Source organism: Ambystoma mexicanum, chromosome 3q (genome assembly GCF_040938575.1).
Source record: "Ambystoma mexicanum isolate Mex_15411 chromosome 3q, UKY_AmexF1_1, whole genome shotgun sequence".
Taxonomy (NCBI): Eukaryota; Metazoa; Chordata; class Amphibia; order Caudata; family Ambystomatidae; genus Ambystoma; species Ambystoma mexicanum.
Genome location: NC_090926.1, coordinates 88,936,964 through 88,956,385, shown reverse-complemented (window position 1 = coordinate 88,956,385; position 19,422 = coordinate 88,936,964).

The following is a 19,422-nucleotide window of genomic DNA, read 5'->3' as shown; positions in this document are numbered from 1 at the left end:
AGATCCATACTAGTATGGGACCACTATGAACGTCACTAAATACACAACATCCCATTGGCTGCACAACCTATAGGACCTCGGTCCTCTACAATTGGTTGGAACTCTAACCTTCGTCAGTACTTTTCCACCTACATTAGCAGCATGCAGGCTGGCCTTCCAGGTGCTGGTGTGCTTGTCTTAACCAAAGCTTCCCACCAATTAACATAACAATCTATCATCACCTCAGTGGTCAGCGTAGTCAATTAGGCTTTGAAGCTCGGCCTTGGCTTTGTTCTGTACTGTGGAGAATCAGGGGAATGAAGGCACGCTCTGCCCTCATGAGTAGTTATGAGCATCTTGCTCATCCAACTTCACCCTTCCATGTGACTGAAGACCATGATTTCGAGCTTTCCCTCTCTTTAAAATACTATTTTTTAATAGACCTCTGATGTCTTCTTTGTTTTGTCCATTCCTTCTGAACCGGAGCTGTTCTTTCCCATGGTTTGTATCCAATGTTAGTTAACTTCAGCCTGATAAGAACTTAGCTTCTAGGTTTGGCTTCATGGCTCAGCCAACCTCGCCTTTACGAGATTAGCTTGGTATTTCATTTGTTTTCTTACTGCCACACACTAGAAACGAGGCCTTCGCTCTAAAGTCCAGCATTCATATAACATGTACTGGAAACATCCATCCTTTACTCTTTATGCAATCTATTCACTATAAAGCTAGCCTCAGGATTACTTTGTCTGCTTGCGTTTCTTCTGAATCTGTACATGTGTAAACTGACGTGATATCTCTACCAGTTCTGTGGCATAAGCTTTATCACCTTGGTCCCAAGATGTCACTTATCATTGATACTTTCTTGATGCCTTATTGGATATCTGCATTCTCCAGTCTCTGCATCCTTTCCATGTACGTCAGCTCAGCTCTGTGTGACATCACCATTCATCTTTGTCATTCATTTGCTCTGCTTCTTCCGGAATTTCATTTAAACGACCATCATATTTCCTTGTATGTAGGTACAGTTTTCTCAATGGAACCTTGCCTCAAGGATTCTCCTAGGTATCAGTATTTTTAGTGGCACCACATGGTTTTCACATCTGGGCTCCCAACATATAGGCAATATGGGTGGGGTGGTTGAGTTGGGGGGTACTTGGCTCCTCCTCTACACTCCCCCCTCTGGGTGATTTATTGACCACTCTCTAATCATCCTTCATATCCAGACATTTTGGTACAAAGAAGCGCTTCTTTGGGATCCATATCTTTACAACTCCCTTCAGGCATCCTGCTTTCTTCACATGCTCATCCTTGTTCCATGTCATGAGGCTGCACTGTCCATTTGGACTACAATAGTTTCATGTTCCCACGTACTTCTTGTGGTTATTTGGATACAGGAACTTCATCCCCTCAGATGCATGGATACGGGCCTTCACAAAGTCTCTGGTTTCTTCATCTGTCAAGTCTTTAGCCTTCCATTTTGGTTCAACATCGATCATAATCTTCATTCCTATGGCTTTCTTGGTTGTTTTATTGCATTGGGAGATTATTATCTTGATCCCACAAAACCCAAGCAATATCATTAGTATCAGAGCTCCAAGGAATTTAAAAATGTCTGCCATCCATTGTGGGACACAAGAGAAAAGTGATTCAAACCAGCTGTCATCAGTAATGTCTTCGACTTCATCGATCATCTGGCTGTGGAGTTGTGTCAGCATACGTATGGCCTCCGTCAAGGTTCCATTCTTGTCATCATGAGAAGGTTTGAATGTGAAACTTGAATCTCCGATGATTGCACAAATACCTCCATCCATGGCTGTAATTATGTCCACAGCGTATCTATTCTGAAGAGTCATCAATCGTATGGTTCTCAGTTCTTCTCTGATAGCATTTAATCCCTTTATGGTACTGTTGATTGTAGTAATTTCATCTTGTAATCTGAAGCCATTTGGTATTAGCTCCAACCTCGACAATTGGCATGAAGATCAATGGAAACACTGAAGCTGTCTGGCTAAATAGTCTATGCTCATAAGAAATAGCATCAAAAGCCTCTATAGATTTTGCTGAGAAATAGTTCTCTCTCTCTCTTTTCATTCTTTTTATAAGCTTCACAGATCTCTTCTTTCTCAGGTGAGCATCTGTTTTTGAAACCTGTCAAGGTTTAATTCACTTTTTAGGAATCACAATGCTGGAACATGAACATTCACCAGTGAACATCGTCCTCCCCAATCCTTGGTTAGCCTCATATGTGCTCTGAATCCACAAGCCCAATAGTGATCCATGATTACTGCTTGTCCAAGTATCATTCCTGGCACATCAACGATTCAACCACAGTTCTGATTCTCTCCAACTTTTCTTCTTCTATTATTTCTAAAGCACAGCTTTGCACTCTCCAAAGGCACTATCTGCAAGGGTTCTCCTCTTTCTTTGACCCAGGTCAGTAGTTTAGCATACTTGGCCATACTGGTTTGCAACCATTCTGCACTATGTCAAAGGTTGGTTTGTAGAAACCAATGTCCACCCAGGTTCTGCAGATGACCAGTCCTTCGTCTCATCCATCTGGTGATAGTACTGATCCCCAGATCTGCATTTGGCCTCTGTTCTTCCATCTACAAATTTCTTCTGCAGATTTTTCTGGACTCTCCAGTCTTTTGTTTACTTCCCTTCTGATTTCAGATCCTTTCAGTCCAGGTTTCTCGTACCTGATCACATGATTCTTGGTGTGAGCTCTGTTTCTTTTCTTCGTGTCTTGCACATAATCATCTTCATCTGGATCTGTCCATTCAGTTGCCCATTTGAGGTAGGCATCATGACCCATAAACTGGCTTCTTGTCCGGCAAAGTGCTATGTGAGAAAGACAAAGTGTTGTCTGGAAATCAAATTCAATAGCTATGAAGATCTTAGACTTCCCCATACTATAAGGCAGGAGTGCACATATAAAGCATTCCTCCTTTGACGTGCTTCTTCCCACTTCCCTCATATGTTGATACCATATGTTGTTTCCCAAATGTGCTGTACCATCCAGGTAATCATTTAGCTCATAGGTCTTATTCTTCTCTTATGATAAGCTATGATTATCTCAAACAACATGCCAGCATAACTCCTTCTAACTGGACCAATCATAGCTACATCTGTCAGTGGACTGGGTGTGGTTACATGAACCTTCAGTGTAGGTTCACCTTACAACACCAATTTCTTTTGTCTCCCTTGTAAAGCCTGTCTGACTATTAGTGACATTTATCTCAGACTTAGGTAACTCTTCATCATTATTTGGAACAGGGACAACTACATAGAGTCTTGTCTGCCTAGTATTTGCCACGTTTACACCTTCCTTCTGCTTAGGAAGATTCTCAGAAGTTTTTGCTCCATTCACATCTATGTAATAAGCTGTTCGCACAATGAGTGAAAGCAGTATTATTATACACAGAATGCAAGCATAAATAACACAGAGATATGAAAGTGTGCAGCATTGATTTTTTACACAATGTGGACGTCTCTCTGGATCTGGCATGACGATATTGCTACTAATGCTGCCCATTTTTATTGCCTAAGGAAGGAAATATAAAACTTTAATATGGCACCACTATGCCCTGCTTCTGGAAACTGCTGATCTCACTTGAAAAACCTCTTTGATCCACTGATTGCTTATTGGACAATGAACACAAATTCCCAGTGGATCCCACGAATTTGCCTTTCACCAGACGACATGATGATTTTCTTTCAGCATGAAACAAGGGTTCTTTTTAACCAGCAATCCCTTGCTCTGTCCCTCAAAGGAACGCCTCACTCAGATCTCAGAGTTCTCTCGGAATAAGCCTTTACTTGTACTATAATGTCTCTCAAAATATCATTCAATGCTGCATTATTTCTCGGGTCACTTAGAAAGGTGCAGACATCTTTGTGTCTATTAACAAGCTATGGGCATTCTTCAATCAGGTAATAAAATACAAGGCTGACCAGTCTGTGCGTATTGTCAGCTGATAGGGTATTTGCACTTCCCTCACTGTATTCAGGAAAGTGAAAAACATGCTCAATAATCGCTGTGAGCAATCTCCTTACGTTCGGACCATTCTTAGGATCTTGCAGGAAAACGTGTACGCTAGTAGTTCTCCACACAATTGCAGGATATGTGCGCAACACGAAAAGAAAAACATCAAATATGATCCATGAAACATTGTCATTGGGTACCACCATGAGCAAATCCAAACAGGAACTCAGAGAGGGATGAATCAGGGTATTGTACACTTTTCCAATTGTCGAAAACAAAATCAAGATCTGGCATATTTGTCTTCTTATCAAGGCTTAAGCAGTCCAATGTCACAAACTCCTGTGGCTCAAGAACAGATATCTTTCCTTAACTCTTCCCCAAATTACTGAAAAGATTGTTTCAAAACTAAGCCACAGTCTGATTAACTCTTTGTCTTTTCTCAACAGAGACAAGACTCTATGTAGTTGTCCCTGTTCCAAATAATGATGAAGAGTTACCTATGTCTGAGGTAAATGTCACTAATAGTCAGACAGGCTTTACAAGGGAGACAAAAGAAATTGGTGTTGTAAGGTGAACCTACACAGAAGGTTCATGTAACCACACCCAGATACTTCTTCCTCATCATAGACGGGGTCTGCCCGGGCTGAAATTCTTCCCCGATGCTTGCTTCTGAATGTTGCAGGGGTGAAGGGGTCTTTCCAGCATAAATCTTTATGTCTCCTAGAAAAGTCCAAGCACATCTGCCCGGTACTCTGACTGCAGACGGTGTGACGTCTTCTACGATAAAAGGACCGTTGAAGCGGGGCTCATCCCAATTCTTTCTTGTATGGTTACGGATTAGGATCACATCTCTGGGGAACACTTTAGGGATACATAGTTCTTGAAATCCACTTGCTGAAGCATCTCCTTCTGTGTACTGTACTGTCCCACACCCTTTTTGCCGTAGCTAATCTGAAATGACATAGATACTTGAGGTATTGCAGGTAAAATAGTTACGTAGCTCCATTCATAACAGTTCTGACGTGGCTGGGCATCACTTCTAACTATGGATGGAAGTGTGAGGGCTGTCCTTGTTCGCCTCGCTGTCACTATTTCATGGGGGGTAAGATGGTGGTCCAAACCTGGTTGGTTCCTCAATGCATATAATGCCAGTGGTAGGCAATGCAACCACCCTTTTTTCAAGGTAAGCTTCAACTTGGCTCTTCTTTCTTTAAGCAAGCCATTGAGCCGCTCACAAATCCCATTTCCTTGTGGATGATAAGCCAAAGAAAACTTGTGCTTTATACCAAGCAACCAACTTATTTGCTCAAAGACTGTGCTAAAAAAATGAGGGCCAAAACTTTATCTTAATATGTCACATATCCCCCATCTAGGAAAAACTTCTTGCACTAAGAATTTTACAGCACAGGTGGAATCTGGGTGCATACACGGACCAGCCTCATTCCATTGTGAAAAGGGAAAAACTACTACAATCATGTATCTATACCCATTACATACTTGCAGCATATCAACAGAGTCAATAGTCAAATACTGAAAGGGACCATTAGGTCTTGGAATAACTCCCCTAACTGTGCACAATGTGTGCCCAGTGGTTAATTATTGACAAACGATGCAATTCACTACATAGAATGCAACGTGTTCTAACAAATTTGGTACAAACTAATCCTCTGCAATAGTTGCAGCAAGGTTTTCTCCAGTTGTGTGTGTGCAGGGTAGTGTAGCCGTTCCAGTGCCACCCTTAATAAGGCTACAGGAATTGCTTGTTTACCAGTGCTATCCTGTCGTCACAATGCTTCAGAGGCGTTTAAAGAACACTTCTCTGCATCCATAGATTCGTCTCATCTTGAGGTGCTTCTCCCTCAACCTCTATTAATTGTGTCTTTGAAAAATTACTAGAGGATTCAGACACACTCATCATCACCACCATATTTTCATTTACATTAGGTGTATTAAATGACACGATATCTTCTGAACATACAGCGCGTTTGGCTTCATTGTCTGCTGCTTGATTTCCACAAGAGATAAAATCTGCCTTTTTAGTGTGAGCTGTGCACTTAATGACTGCAATGGCTACTGTGAGTTTAAGTGCCTTACTAAGCCTGTCCAATAAGGTGCCATGTTGTACTGCAGTGCCATCTGCCCAGAGGTAGACCCTCCTTTTCCATCGTGCTAATCCTGCATGTACCGTCGACGTCACATAGGCGTAGTGACTGTACACTGTTACTTCCTGGTCTGCATGATTCTCGAGTGCGACTATCAGCGCCACTAACTCTGCAGCCTGTGCTAATTAGTGAGACAGTAGTCGTGCACTTACCAATGTTTGATACTCCCCATTGGCCATACATTTTATCAAAGCGACACCAGTATATCTCTGGCCATCATTTTGATCAATTCTTGAAGAACTGCCAACAAAAACTATTTCTCCTCCTGCCGAAGTATTTTCTTTTATCCTAGGGATTTCATCACAGAACTCTTCATAGTTCGAACAGTCATGCCCATGCTCTTCCTCTGCCAGTGAATCAACTACAAACATGGCAGGATTCACTAATTTGCATCAAACTATTTACTGATATGACTACTTCGTAGGCAGAAGCCCTTTGAGAAGTCAACGTCCCTTTCGGTTTCTCCAAGATAGCAAATAATGCATGCTCAACAAACAACGTCCTAGAGCATCTCATCACTATACTTGCAGCCTTCTCAATGGTGAATGCGGCAGCTGGCAAAGATTCTTTGCACAGAAAATGGCCCCTCATCACTGGGTTTAAAATCCCACTGTAATATGCAAGGTGCTTGTACCCCAATGTGGTTATCTGTGTAAGGACTGCTGTCATAATGGTACCATCCGTATGCGAGAATAAAAATAATTCCTCAGCATAATTATGAATACCTAAAAATGGAGCTATACAAATTGCCGTTTTCAATTCCCCAAACTCTTCTACCGTCTCTTCAGTCCAAACAATTTTCTCTTGCATTGTTTGTGCTTTCTTTAGAGCTTGTAATATAGGCCTTGTATATGAGCTATAGTCAAAGACCCATGCTCTGACATAGTGACATAATCCCAGAAATCTCTGCATGTGCTTTATCGTGTGTGGCTTTGTGATTTTCGAAATAGCTTCTGCTCTTTCAGGAGTAATCATTTTCCCTTCATTTGAAATCAACTGACCTATGAACAACACTTCTTGTTGACAATACTGTAACTTCTCCTAGTCAACTTTATATCGTTTATCAGCAAGTGTAATCATCAACTGAATAGGGTCACGTCTGCACTCTTCCTCTGAAGTGCTGCAAACTAAAATATCATCTATGTGTTGCAACAAAACACTTTCCAGATCAATATTCCTTAAATCCATCTAGAGAACCCTATTGAAAATCTATGGAGACTCACAATACCCTTGAGGTAATCTTGTGCTTTTTAACTTAGTCTGTCTGAATGTAAATGACGTCAAATCCTGCAAGTCTTTGTGTAAGGGGATTGAGAAAAACAAATTTCTCAAATAAATCACAATAAAATATCATGCTTCAGCAGGTATGTTACATACGTTTTTAGCAGGATTAGGAACTAGAGGGAACGCAGCCTCTACAATCTGCTTAATCGGTCTCAAATCTTGAATTAGCCTCCATGACCCCCCCTTTAGATTTCTTGATAGGGTACACTGATGTATTACACAGTGACTCTGATGTCACCAAGATGCCTTGATCCATCATGGCAGAAATTGTTTTAAAAATACCTTTGCCTGCCTCTTGAGACATAGGATACTGCCGTGTTCGAGGTAAAATTGCTCCTGGTTTTAATTTAATCTTTACTTCTACAACCCCCTTTAATAGGCCTACGTCATAAGGTCCTGTAGTCCATAATGAGACTGGCACTTTTGCCATGTCTTCATCAAAATATTGCGGACGCTTTTGCGCTATCATCATTTTCTGAGAAACCTCTTGTTTGATGCCCCGTACCCAATTAGTAATGCTCATTTCAAACACTACTTCGTCATCAGATCGGTGATCTCCAAACAGATCTCCATCAGTGGCATCAGTTAATCTGCATCCCTCCCCGATGGCGATTACTGTGCACCATCATCTTCCTTCATAATCATTTCCATCAAGCAAAGCCATTTTTCCTCGCACTATGGCTGCTTGCAATTCAAAGGGAAAGATTCGCCCTTCCTCTTCATCCATAGGTATTTTTGGCCTGAATAGAAACTCATCAGGTATTCTCATAGTTCTGCCTGCTAGGCCTGGTAGCCATGTCAACAAAATGCGTACCCCATAATGAAAAACTTCAGGTTCCAACGGAAATGCTTGCATGGTCACTTGTCCTGCAAATGCCATAATACATTCATTTACGTTTAAATAATGCATTCCTGGTATTGAACAAACTATACCTTTATTGGTAAACAAAATTGTCATATTCAACTTAGTCATTAGATCTTGACCTAATATATTGACAGGTGTGTGCCTTGAATACAGCAGTGGCACCGACATGTCACATTCTCCTATTGAGACTGGTAAGTCTTCAGTAAAAGGAAGTCTGCCTGTAGCTCCTGTGAAACCTTGAGTATTCACGGCATTGCCAGACATTGAACATTTTCGCTCTTTTATACATGAGCGCGTTGCACCCGTGTCTACTAAAAATGAAAAACTTGTGCCTCTTATACTGACGTCTACCCTAGGATCCTCATGAGGATTTGGCATCACAGATAGTATTGAACACATCAAGTCTCCCAGTGAGCTGTCCTATTGTGAATACAGCCTCAATCCTGTACCTGTAAAAGGATTCACTCCCACTACAGTAACACCCCCTATCCTAGGAGTCATTGGGCCTCATTACGAGTCCGGCGGTAACCAGGTGGTAAAACCACCTGGTTACCGCCGGACTCGTATTACCATTCCGCCTCCGTGATTCCCGGAATTACCGGGGCATTACAACCCCGGTGACCCGGGAATTCCGGAGGCGGAATGGTGTTAATCCCCATTCCCATTGAGTGCGATAGGACTCAATGGGAACGGGGATCATGGAAACACCGGCACCACCTTGTGATGGTGCCGGTGTTTCCTCGTCTGCCTGCAGGCGGGCGGTGTTAAACCCACCAGGTCAGACCTGGCGGGTTTGACGCCTCCGCCTGCAGGAGTTGTGATCACCCGGCATGGAAACAACGGTGGCGGCGGGTTTACCGCCACCGTTGTTTCCATACCGGGTTGGTTGTAATGAGGCCCATTAACTGCCCAGTGCTCATGCTGTATCTGCATAAGTGAATGCTGCGACTGCCCTTGCGGCGGATTCAGTGCTGCTTGCTGTGTTTGCAGATCTTGCTGCATTCTAGGCGCTTGTGTCTGTTGCACTGTTTGATTCTGAGCAAACCCATCTCTACTCTACTGTGACTATGCAGGCAGGTTTAATGTCCACCCTCTTGAAAATTGACCATTCTGCACAACCCTTTGACTTCTACACATACGAGCTAAATGTCCTGTCATTCCACTTCCCCAAAATACAGGAGGCAGAGTCCTCCTATTCTGCCCATCCTGCATCTCTTGATTGCCACTCTGCATATTTTGAAACCTTCCTTGATTTTGAAACCATGATTTCGAGCTTTCACTGTTTTTAAATTACTATTTTTTATAGGCATCTGACGTCTTCCTTACTTTGTCCATTTCTTCTGAAGAGGAGCTGTTCTTTCTCATGGTTTGTATCCAATGTTAGTTAACTTCAGCGTGATAAGACCTTAGCTTCTTCGCTTGGATTCATGGCTCATGCACCTCACCTTTCCGAGATTCACTTGGTATTTCATTTGTTTTCTTACTACGGCACACTAGAAACAAGGACTTCTCTCTAAAGTCCAGCACTGCTATAACACGTAGTTGAAACATCCATCCTTTACTCTTTATGCATATATGTATACATCTATTCACTATAAAGCTAGCCTCAGGATTACTTTGTCTCCTTGCGTTTCTTTTTGCATCTGTACACGTGTAAACTGACTTGATAGCTCTACCAGTTCTGTGGCATAAGCTTCTTCACCTTGGCCTCAAGATGTCACTTACCCTTGATACTTTCTTGATGCCTTATAGAATATCTGCATTCTCCAGTCTCTGCATCCTTTCCATGTACGTCAGCTCAGCTCTGTGTGATATCACCATTCGTATTTGCCATTAATTTGCTCTGCATCTCCCGGAATTTCATTTAAACGACCTTCATATTTCCTTATATGTAGGTACGGTTTTCTCAATGGGAACCTTGCCTCCAGGATTCTCCTAGGTATCAGTATTTTCACTGCTACTGCATGGTTTTCACATCCCGGCTCCCAACATATAGGCAATATGGGTGAGGTGGTTGAGTTGGGGGTACCTGGCTCCTCCTCTATAAGATGATGGGTTCCTGGGGGGTTAATAGACAAGATTGTATGCAGTACCCTTTGGGTGCACTACAATTACCCTGACCTCCTGGCAATAGGAACCAAACCTTTGGTAAAATTCTGTACTACACAGGTTGGTAGTGTGGTCAAGAAGCCAGGCTTATCTCAAGAGCGGTCAATGTGAGCTGTAGGGGAGTTACACAGAGATTCACTGTGACAGGTATTCAAATAAACTCTTACACACAAGGATTCTTGATTAAACAGTTATTAATTTATTTAACAGTCAGGTAGATTAAGCCTTTTTCAGAAGGGAGCAATGTAAAACAACAGACAAATATACTTCAAAATACACACTCTTAGTTTCTAATTCAGCAAATACCCATTTTGGATGGCATACAGACACTTCCTACACCATCCGGTGACTTCAATAGTTTGGGAGCTGTTGACATTAATGTATCACTGTTGCATTTGGAATATTCTTGAGAGGGTTGTTAAAGAGAAGAAAGGTCAGAATAAAACAGGTTTTCACACAGTTATTCTTACGAAAGCAAGTACTTTCGAAAAAACCCGCCCAATGCTGAGTCATTTAACCCTTTCCTGGAGGGAAGGCAAACCACATAAGCAGAAGAGAAGAGTCATTCAGGGAGCCATTCCCGCCAATGTTAAGCTAGCAAAAGTCGAGGTGAGCTGAAGCACTTCTTGCAGGTAAGTAGAAAGTCTTTCATAATGTTCAAATAGTCTTGGTAGAATAGAAAAAATGAAAGTAGGGCCACAAGCTGATTAGGCTAGTAAGGTAAAGAAGCTGTAAGCAACTCTACAGGTGCAACAGAGACAAGTCTCCAACGAGCTCAAGTAAGGTGGCACAGCAAGAGGTATGTTCTCTCAGACTTTACAGTACCTTTAGGTTGAAGAAAAGTGCAGCAGGTGGCTCCTGTTCCTGTATAGCTCTGGAGATCCTGGTGTTCCTGGGCCTCAGTCGTGGGGACAAGAGGGAGGAATTCTGGGGACTCCTCCACTGCAATGGGACGGTCACTGACCACAAGCAGCAATCTTCAAACAAATGGTACTTCAGTGTTTCAGCTCCTCGCGTCTTCCGCAAATAACAACACTGTGGTTCCTGGCTGTCGAGAGGGACTTTCCTTGCATCTGGGGTGCTGCACTCTGTTGAGGGGACTCAGGCTTGATCAGTCCTGCTTCCTGGGAGTCCAAAGTATCTTCCTGGAGCTCTTGGCCAGCTTAAACGCAACACACACAATCTGGTGTTCCTCTCCCTGGTTATTCAGTTCCAGCAGCAACTGTAGTGGAAATTCAACCAGCTCAGAGCGGATGTCCAGGTGGCTTACTTTGGAGTTGATTGGTCCCACCGACTCAAAGGGGCTTCTCTGTCGATATGAATTTGGAGTTTCAGTAGCAGCAGGGCTTCACCGGGCAAACTAATGGTCCAGGAGTTGCAGCAGGCATCCTCTCCAAGTTATTCTTTGGATTCCTTTGTCCAGAGGTCGAATCTGCCTTCCAAGTCAAAAAGCCTTGCCTTTTCTGCAGGTTTATCCCATTCATTCCATCCTTGCTGTGAGTCACTCAGCAGGGTGGCTGTCCTTGCTGAACAGCCAACCGGCCAATCACCTAAGAGTGCATCCCTATCTCCTAGGAGGTTAAGCACAGGGAGTTGTGGGCACCTCCCTAACTTCCTGCCCCCCCCCCACCAGACATCCTAGAGCAGGAGGCGGGCTTCACTCAACAATCCCGCCAAAGGCAAAATGAACAAATGGACCAAACCGGGTTTGGCGCGAAGTGTAAATATCAAGAAGGACTTTTCCACAACGAAAAGCCCGGCCATTTTGACAAAAATGCGACTGTTGGGTGCTTTACTGCAGCTGCGAACACAGCCCACGGTAAATGCACACCACAGTAGTTAAAAGTAAACCACTGCCACCAGCCATTTATCGAGGAATGGGTAACATAAAAATGTTACATGGGGGCGTGGCTTGACGCCGACGTAGATGGCGGCGTGACCTGGCAGCTCCATCTCACCGTGCACTAAATAAGGCATTTCCCATTATTCTTTCCCCCTATTACTTACCTTTTCCTTCCTGCGCCATGGTCCGGACCTCCTCTACGAACCGCTGAACGAAATTCAGCGCAGCTCCACGTTCGCCCGCGCCGGCTCACCAGCTCCAGCTGACAAGCTGCGGGGACCGCCGCGGCCTGGTCCGCCCTCCTTCTCTTCCCTGCCTCAAAACTGCTGCCTCTGGTGCCGGCGCGCAACAGCACCATAAATAAAGCTTTCCCTGAGGAGGGAAAAAAAAAAAAAAAAGGATTAGGAAGCCAAATACGGCTTTAAAAAAACACACGCCACAAGACACAGAAACGATTTAAGTATAACCAATATCTCGGCTATACCCTTCCACACAAAGATGAAATTGAACATCCCATTTTCATGACTTTTGGGACTAGATCAAGAGGAAAAAAAAAAAAAACAACAATTAATAAACATAGAAAGGAATACTGTTTTATTGCACAGGATCTCCTCCACACTTTGCCACTCATATGACACAACCCTTTCTATTTGTTGCTCGATTTTGGTTGTGATAGCGACCACACATAGGTGAACCACGCATTCTATATGCAGGAATATGCATGGAACTGGGTATAACTACAATTCAAAATTGAACTTGACTGTAACTGGATACCCATATTAAATGGAAGCTTCCTACCACTACAAGGCTTATAGCACTCTCAACTCACACCTAAGTTTACGCCTTATTATTCAACAGTGCTTCTATTAACCTCCTGCTTCAGGAGTAGTACTACCTAAATAATATGGACGTAATAATTGTAAACTTCGGTACATAGGAACCCACAAAGTTGCTACTTAAAGACTCTATATATATGTGCTTACCATCACAAGCCCTCCTCAAAATAGCTTCTATTTCAAACGGAACCTACTATTGCTCTACATGTAACAACTTTCTGCAATTCTTTACCTTGCATCATTAATATTGCTAACCAAGCTCTTCTCAATTGCTCATATATCCATATTTTGCAGCCAATATCATGGCGGCCAACAAAAAAAACAATACTTCAACTACCAAAGAACCTAATACTCTCACCGCCAACCTCAAGAGACCCAAAAGTGACTCACCTCCTCCGTTGGGCATCTCGGACCCTGCTTTGGAAGCCATTTTGGCAGAGATTAGATCACTCAAACCCTTCATAGAGACTACAAATTTAAAATTACAACAGTTGGACGACAGATGGAGGGGTTTTGAGAATAGAATGGATGAGGTGGAGAAGAGAGTGGGTCTAGTAGAAGAAACTACGTCTAAAGTAACACAACTGGAAAATGCAATAAAAGAACTTCAAAAACACAATGAAGATTTGGAAAATCGCAGCAGACGTAATAACCTCCGCATCTCAGGGCTGCCAGAGGGATCAGAGGGAACTAATACCATTGTCTTTTTGCAAACATTTTTAACAAAGCTGCTTCACTTACCCCCTGATCTAACACTTAATATTCAACGTGCTCATAGAGTCGGCCAACTACCTACTTCCACCTCTCCTCGACCTTCGTCCAGAACAATGATCTTTTATCTTCTGGAATACTCCCAACTTCAGCTCATTATATCTGCAGCAAAGGAACGTAAATCCCTTATATGGAATGGCTCTAAGATTTTCATTTCACAGGATGTCGCTAAAAGCACGGCCCAGCGCAGGAAAGTATTCTTATCCTTTCACCCAGCCTTGAAACAGCTCAATATACGTTATGGGCTATACCACCCTTGTTCTTTCAAAATAACATATGAAGGCCGTACCAGAATGTTTGAAGAACCAGCAGACCTAAAAGCATTTATACGATCCATCAAATCCAATAACATGGACACTACCTCGCCTGCAAGTACCTCCTCCTCTTTTGTTACATGAACGTTTTACTCCCTTTCTCTCCTTACTATTACAAATTTAATGCCATGATTATCTCCTATATGTGGGACGGGTGGCCTCGTGACGTCCATCTTCCATCCTGAGTCGCTCTACTTCCCTTTTGACGACTCAGCGGGTGTCACCCTTCCCTACAAATTGAAACTCCCCTAGCCTCCTTTTTTTTCCAGTCTGATCAGTGTTCTATTCCATATCTCCAAGCCATTAGGCAACCGTTTATGATCAGACACCCCAACCCTCATCCTATTACCTCATGTGTCTTCCTAATGTGTCCTTTCTCATTAATTGGTATTCAAAATATTGTTCTTGGGCACTCATTATTTGCATCTATATGGTTCACAAATGCTATTTCAGACACTGTTCTAGAGCACCTAACATTTGCATGTATATGGTCTTATATTATCGCTATGCTATCATAACATTTAAACTGTTATTATGATTTTTAAATGTGTCACATGGAACATTAAAGGCTGCAATAATCCCATCAAAAGGTGTAAGGTCATCTCGCATCTCAACAAACTAAACCCCTCCATAGCTTGTATACAAGAAACGCATTTATCTGTTAGAGAAACACTGAAACTGAAGTCCCGTTGGATCAAAGAAATCATTTCTAGTCCTTCTGTTGCTAAAAAAAATGGGGTAGCTATTTTAATCAGCAAGAAACTATCATATAAAGTTCTCGACCAAGGTGCGGACACAGATGGCAGATGGGTTTGGGCTAAACTAAATATAGATTCTACTGATGTTACCATTCTGAATATTTATGTCCCCACCAACCCAGATCCCAAGTTTTGGACCACCATCAAACATATGATACTTCAAAAAAACTTTACCAATTTAATTTTGTGTGGGGATATGAATCAAGTCCTTGATCCTTTTCTGGATAGAAAATCTAGCTGCTTGTTCAAAAATAATAAAACACACAAATCCTTTTCAGGATGCTTAGCCAAAACTGGTCTTATTGATACATGGAGAATATCTCACCCTACTCAACTTGACTATACTTTCCACTCTTCCCCACATAATACTCTCTCTCGTCTTGACTATATTTTTTCCACTAAAAACCTTACAGGTACCATTATAGATTCCAAAATAGAAAATATAATTATTTCTGATCATGCCCCTGTTTGTACCTCTTTCAGTCTTTCTGATGTTCGGAAACCGTCATCTCGGTGGAAGCTTAACAATTTTCTTTTACAAGACCCTCAATTCATCCTATCCGTAGAGTCTTTTGTTCACCAATTCTATGAAGATAATCAAGACAGAGACACTTCGGTAGTGAATAATTGGGATGCCTTTAAAGCTGCCTTGAGAGGTCACATCATGGCTTACTCTGGAAAAATGAAAGCTCTACGCAAAAAACACTTAGATGACCTTTATTCTCAGCTAACTACAGCCGAACAACACTACTATAGTGTTTCCAACCCTACCAATCTCCACAAAGTATTGACTTTACGCTTCTCAATTAATAAAGTGATCACAAATCTTGCTGCAGGGACAATTCTTAAATACAAAACGAAAATATATCAAACATCCAACAAAGCTGGAAAAACACTGGCCTCTTACTTAAAAACCAAAAAGGAACAATTTTTCATATCCCACATCAAAGACTCTTCAGGCAATATGCATCACCATCCCAAAGATATACTAAATTGTTTTAGAGACTTCTACACCAAACTATATACTCCCGAGAACTCCATTCCCCATAATAACATCACGTCCTTTTTTGATAATATTAATAGATCCTCCTACCCCCAAGCTGATTTATCCTCTTTAGACTCTGTAATTACTCTTCCAGAGATTTCCAAAGCAATCAAAGGATTGGGTAAAAGCAAGGCTCCAGGTCCAGATGGCCTTTCCACAGAATTCTATGATAGGTTAGCTCAATCTCTCATACCCAAGCTTCAAAATCTATTTTCTTATTTTATATCCCAAGAAGCATCCTCAGGTTCCTTCTCAGAAGCCTTGCTCATTCTATTCCCCAAACCCGATAAGGACCAGTCATTACCAGGTAATTATCGGCCCATCTCTCTAATAAACGTAGAAAGTAAAATCTTTGCAAAAATCTTAGCCAACAGGATCGAATCCTCCCTTCCTTCTCTTGTCAAACCTGAACAAGTCGGCTATGTTAAAAGGCGCAACATCTCTTCCAATGCCAGACTCCTTCTAAATGCTATCCACCTATCTAATAAAAATAAAAAAGATAAACAGGGCGCAGCGGTTATAGCACTAGATGCTGAAAAAGCCTTTGACCGAGTCAGCTGGGACTTCATGTTCCAATCCCTCCGCTGGCACGGTTGCAGTGACAAGTTCATTTCTCTAGTCAGTTTACTTTACTCATCCCCAAAATCTTCAATATGTATTAATGGTCTTACCTCCCCATTTTTTTCCCTCAGCAGAGGTACTAGACAAGGTTGCCCCCTCTCACCTATTCTATACATCCTCTCCTTAGAACCGTTAATAGAACTAATCAGATCCAATAACAATATTCCAGGTATAGCAAGTGGCACATCCCATATTAAAATAGCTGCTTACGCTGATGACATCCGTTTTTCTCATCAAAAACCCCAAAACACACCTCCCATATTTACTTGAAGTACTATCCCAATTTAGCTCAGTTTCAGGGTACAAACTTAACAAAGATAAGTCAGAAATTATGCCCCTCAATCCCTACTGCTTTAAATATGACATAGACCCCTTTGGTTTTAAATGGTGCAGTTCCTCTATTAAATACCTAGGCCTTAGATTTGCTCCTACCATCCAAGACACCATTAAACAGAACACACAATCATTACTAGATAGACTTAAGGAATTAACATCCAGATGGTCCCCCCTATATCTGTCTTGGTGGGGCTGACTAGATACGATCAAGATGATGTTATCACCAATAATTTTATATTATCTACAACTCTTATGTGTTCCGATATCTCCTTCCTTTTATAAATCAATTTACTCTATCCTACTAAATTTCCTATGGGGGGAGGGCAAAAGCAAAAGAATAGCCTTAATCAAATTGAAGGCACCATATGACAAAGGAGGTGTCAGGTTTCCTGATTTCAAAGCATACCACACTGCCTTTCTTTTGAAGCAAGCTAGATATTGGTTTGCCTGCCCCATAACGTCAGACATTGCCACATGGTGTACCATAGAGAAGCAGTTAATGTATCCTGTAGAAATCACCGATCTCATTTATATATTTAAGCACTCCTCGCTGGCTATATCAGAACCCATTAGAGCCACAATATCAGCCCTCCAACTCTTTTTATTCACACAGACAGACTCCCCAAAAAAATGCCTTTCTCCTTACCTATGGCATAACAATAAGATACTGATTAAGAATAAAACCCTAAATAGAAAATCCTGGAAGAAAAAGGGTATTAGATTTATACAACAAATCATAAATAAATCATCTATCCTTTTCTTTCAGCAGCTTAAAAATCAATTCTCAATCCCCAACACAGATTACAACTTCTATAATGAATTAGTTAATTCTTGCTTTGACGCTCTCCACAGCTCCTCCAATGATATTCTGACTCCTGATGCCTCAAGATTGCTACATCTTACTATGCCCACTGACACAAAGGCTTCAAAATTCTACAACATCCTAATATCATCCCTGAAGTTGTGCTCGATACGCCACAAATGGGAAGATGACTTTGGCTATGTTTTAGACGATTACACATGGTCTAAGCTCTTCTCTAGAATCAAATATATTTCAACATCAGCAAATAACTCCCAACATTTTTTCTTCTTTATACATAGAGCTTTCATTACACCAGCCAAATTATTTCTATCCAATAGTAATGACAATGACAATTGTTGGACTTGTGGAGCTACCCCTGCATCGTATGAGCACATGTTCTTCTCATTTCCCTATACCCTTAAGTTTTGGCAACAAGTATGGAAATACCTTAACTCTATTTTCTTCACCGATATACCACTTTCATTTATGAATATTGTTTTAGGTAGCCTGGCAGTTACCACCCACTTGCCATATGATGCTTCCAGGCTCTATGATCTCTTTATTTGTTTGGCTATGAAGAGTATAACTGCCAATTGGAAAGACTCTCATTCCTTATGTATAAGAAGCTGGTGGAATAACATATGTCTCACGCAAAAGAAGGAAATGTGTATGGGAAACAATCTTAACTCTATACCTAAGTTTAATGCTAAGTGGTCATTTTTTACTCGATTTCTGAATCATTTTAATGTAACCACGCATGGAATGTGACTTCTCCAAATCTCTCACACTCCTTTGATGCTCCCAAGATCATTATATGCGAATACTAATCTGGACACTTGACTGAATATTTACTGCATTATATGCCAATGTGCCTCTCTTCATCAATACCTACCACCTCCCTTTCTCCCCCCTCCCTCCATATGTCGTGTTCGTCATATGTCAGTCTTATGTTTGTCCCCCCCCCACTTAGACATCATAATGCAGAATTTGTTCCATACTAAGTTGTGCACAACACTGTGCTATAGTTCTTATGCGTAAGTTTTCAATTATATTGACAATTTGTTCCTTATATGCTCAATTTCACATTGCACACAGTGGCCCTCATTACGACCCTGGCGGAAAGTGACTGACCGGAGCGCCACAGCGTAAATAGCGTTTCCGCCATTGCACGAAGGAGCAAAGTGCGGCCCATTCCGACCCATCAGGCACGAGCACCACGCCACGGCGGAAGTGCAAAGTCCGCGATGGCGGAAATGACCCCAAAACGGCCCACACCGCCGCCGTACGGCACCCTAGGTGCTATACCGCCACCCCTCTTAGCGGTCACCGCAGTGTGCGCCTACCGGAAAGTACGGTGACCGGAAATATACGGAAACGGAAGTAAAAACATGGGCCCGGAACGGGAAACATCCCGCCGTACACCTATAAAACCACTAAAACCACACAACCACTAAAATCACTACCCTGAAACACACCCCAACCCGTCACCCACCCTAGCGAAACCAAGAAAAATGGGAAAAGTAGCGAAGAAAGCATGCGACCGCAAGCGGCAGGTCCACTTCTCCCGTGAGGAACTCACCGTGCTAACAGAGACCCTCCAGGAGAATGCTGCCGTCGTCTTCTCCACGCAAATGACCAGAACGGCACTTGCAAACAAGAAGACCATATGGGCTCTGGTGGCACAGCGGGTAAGTGCGGTGGGGACCGCACCC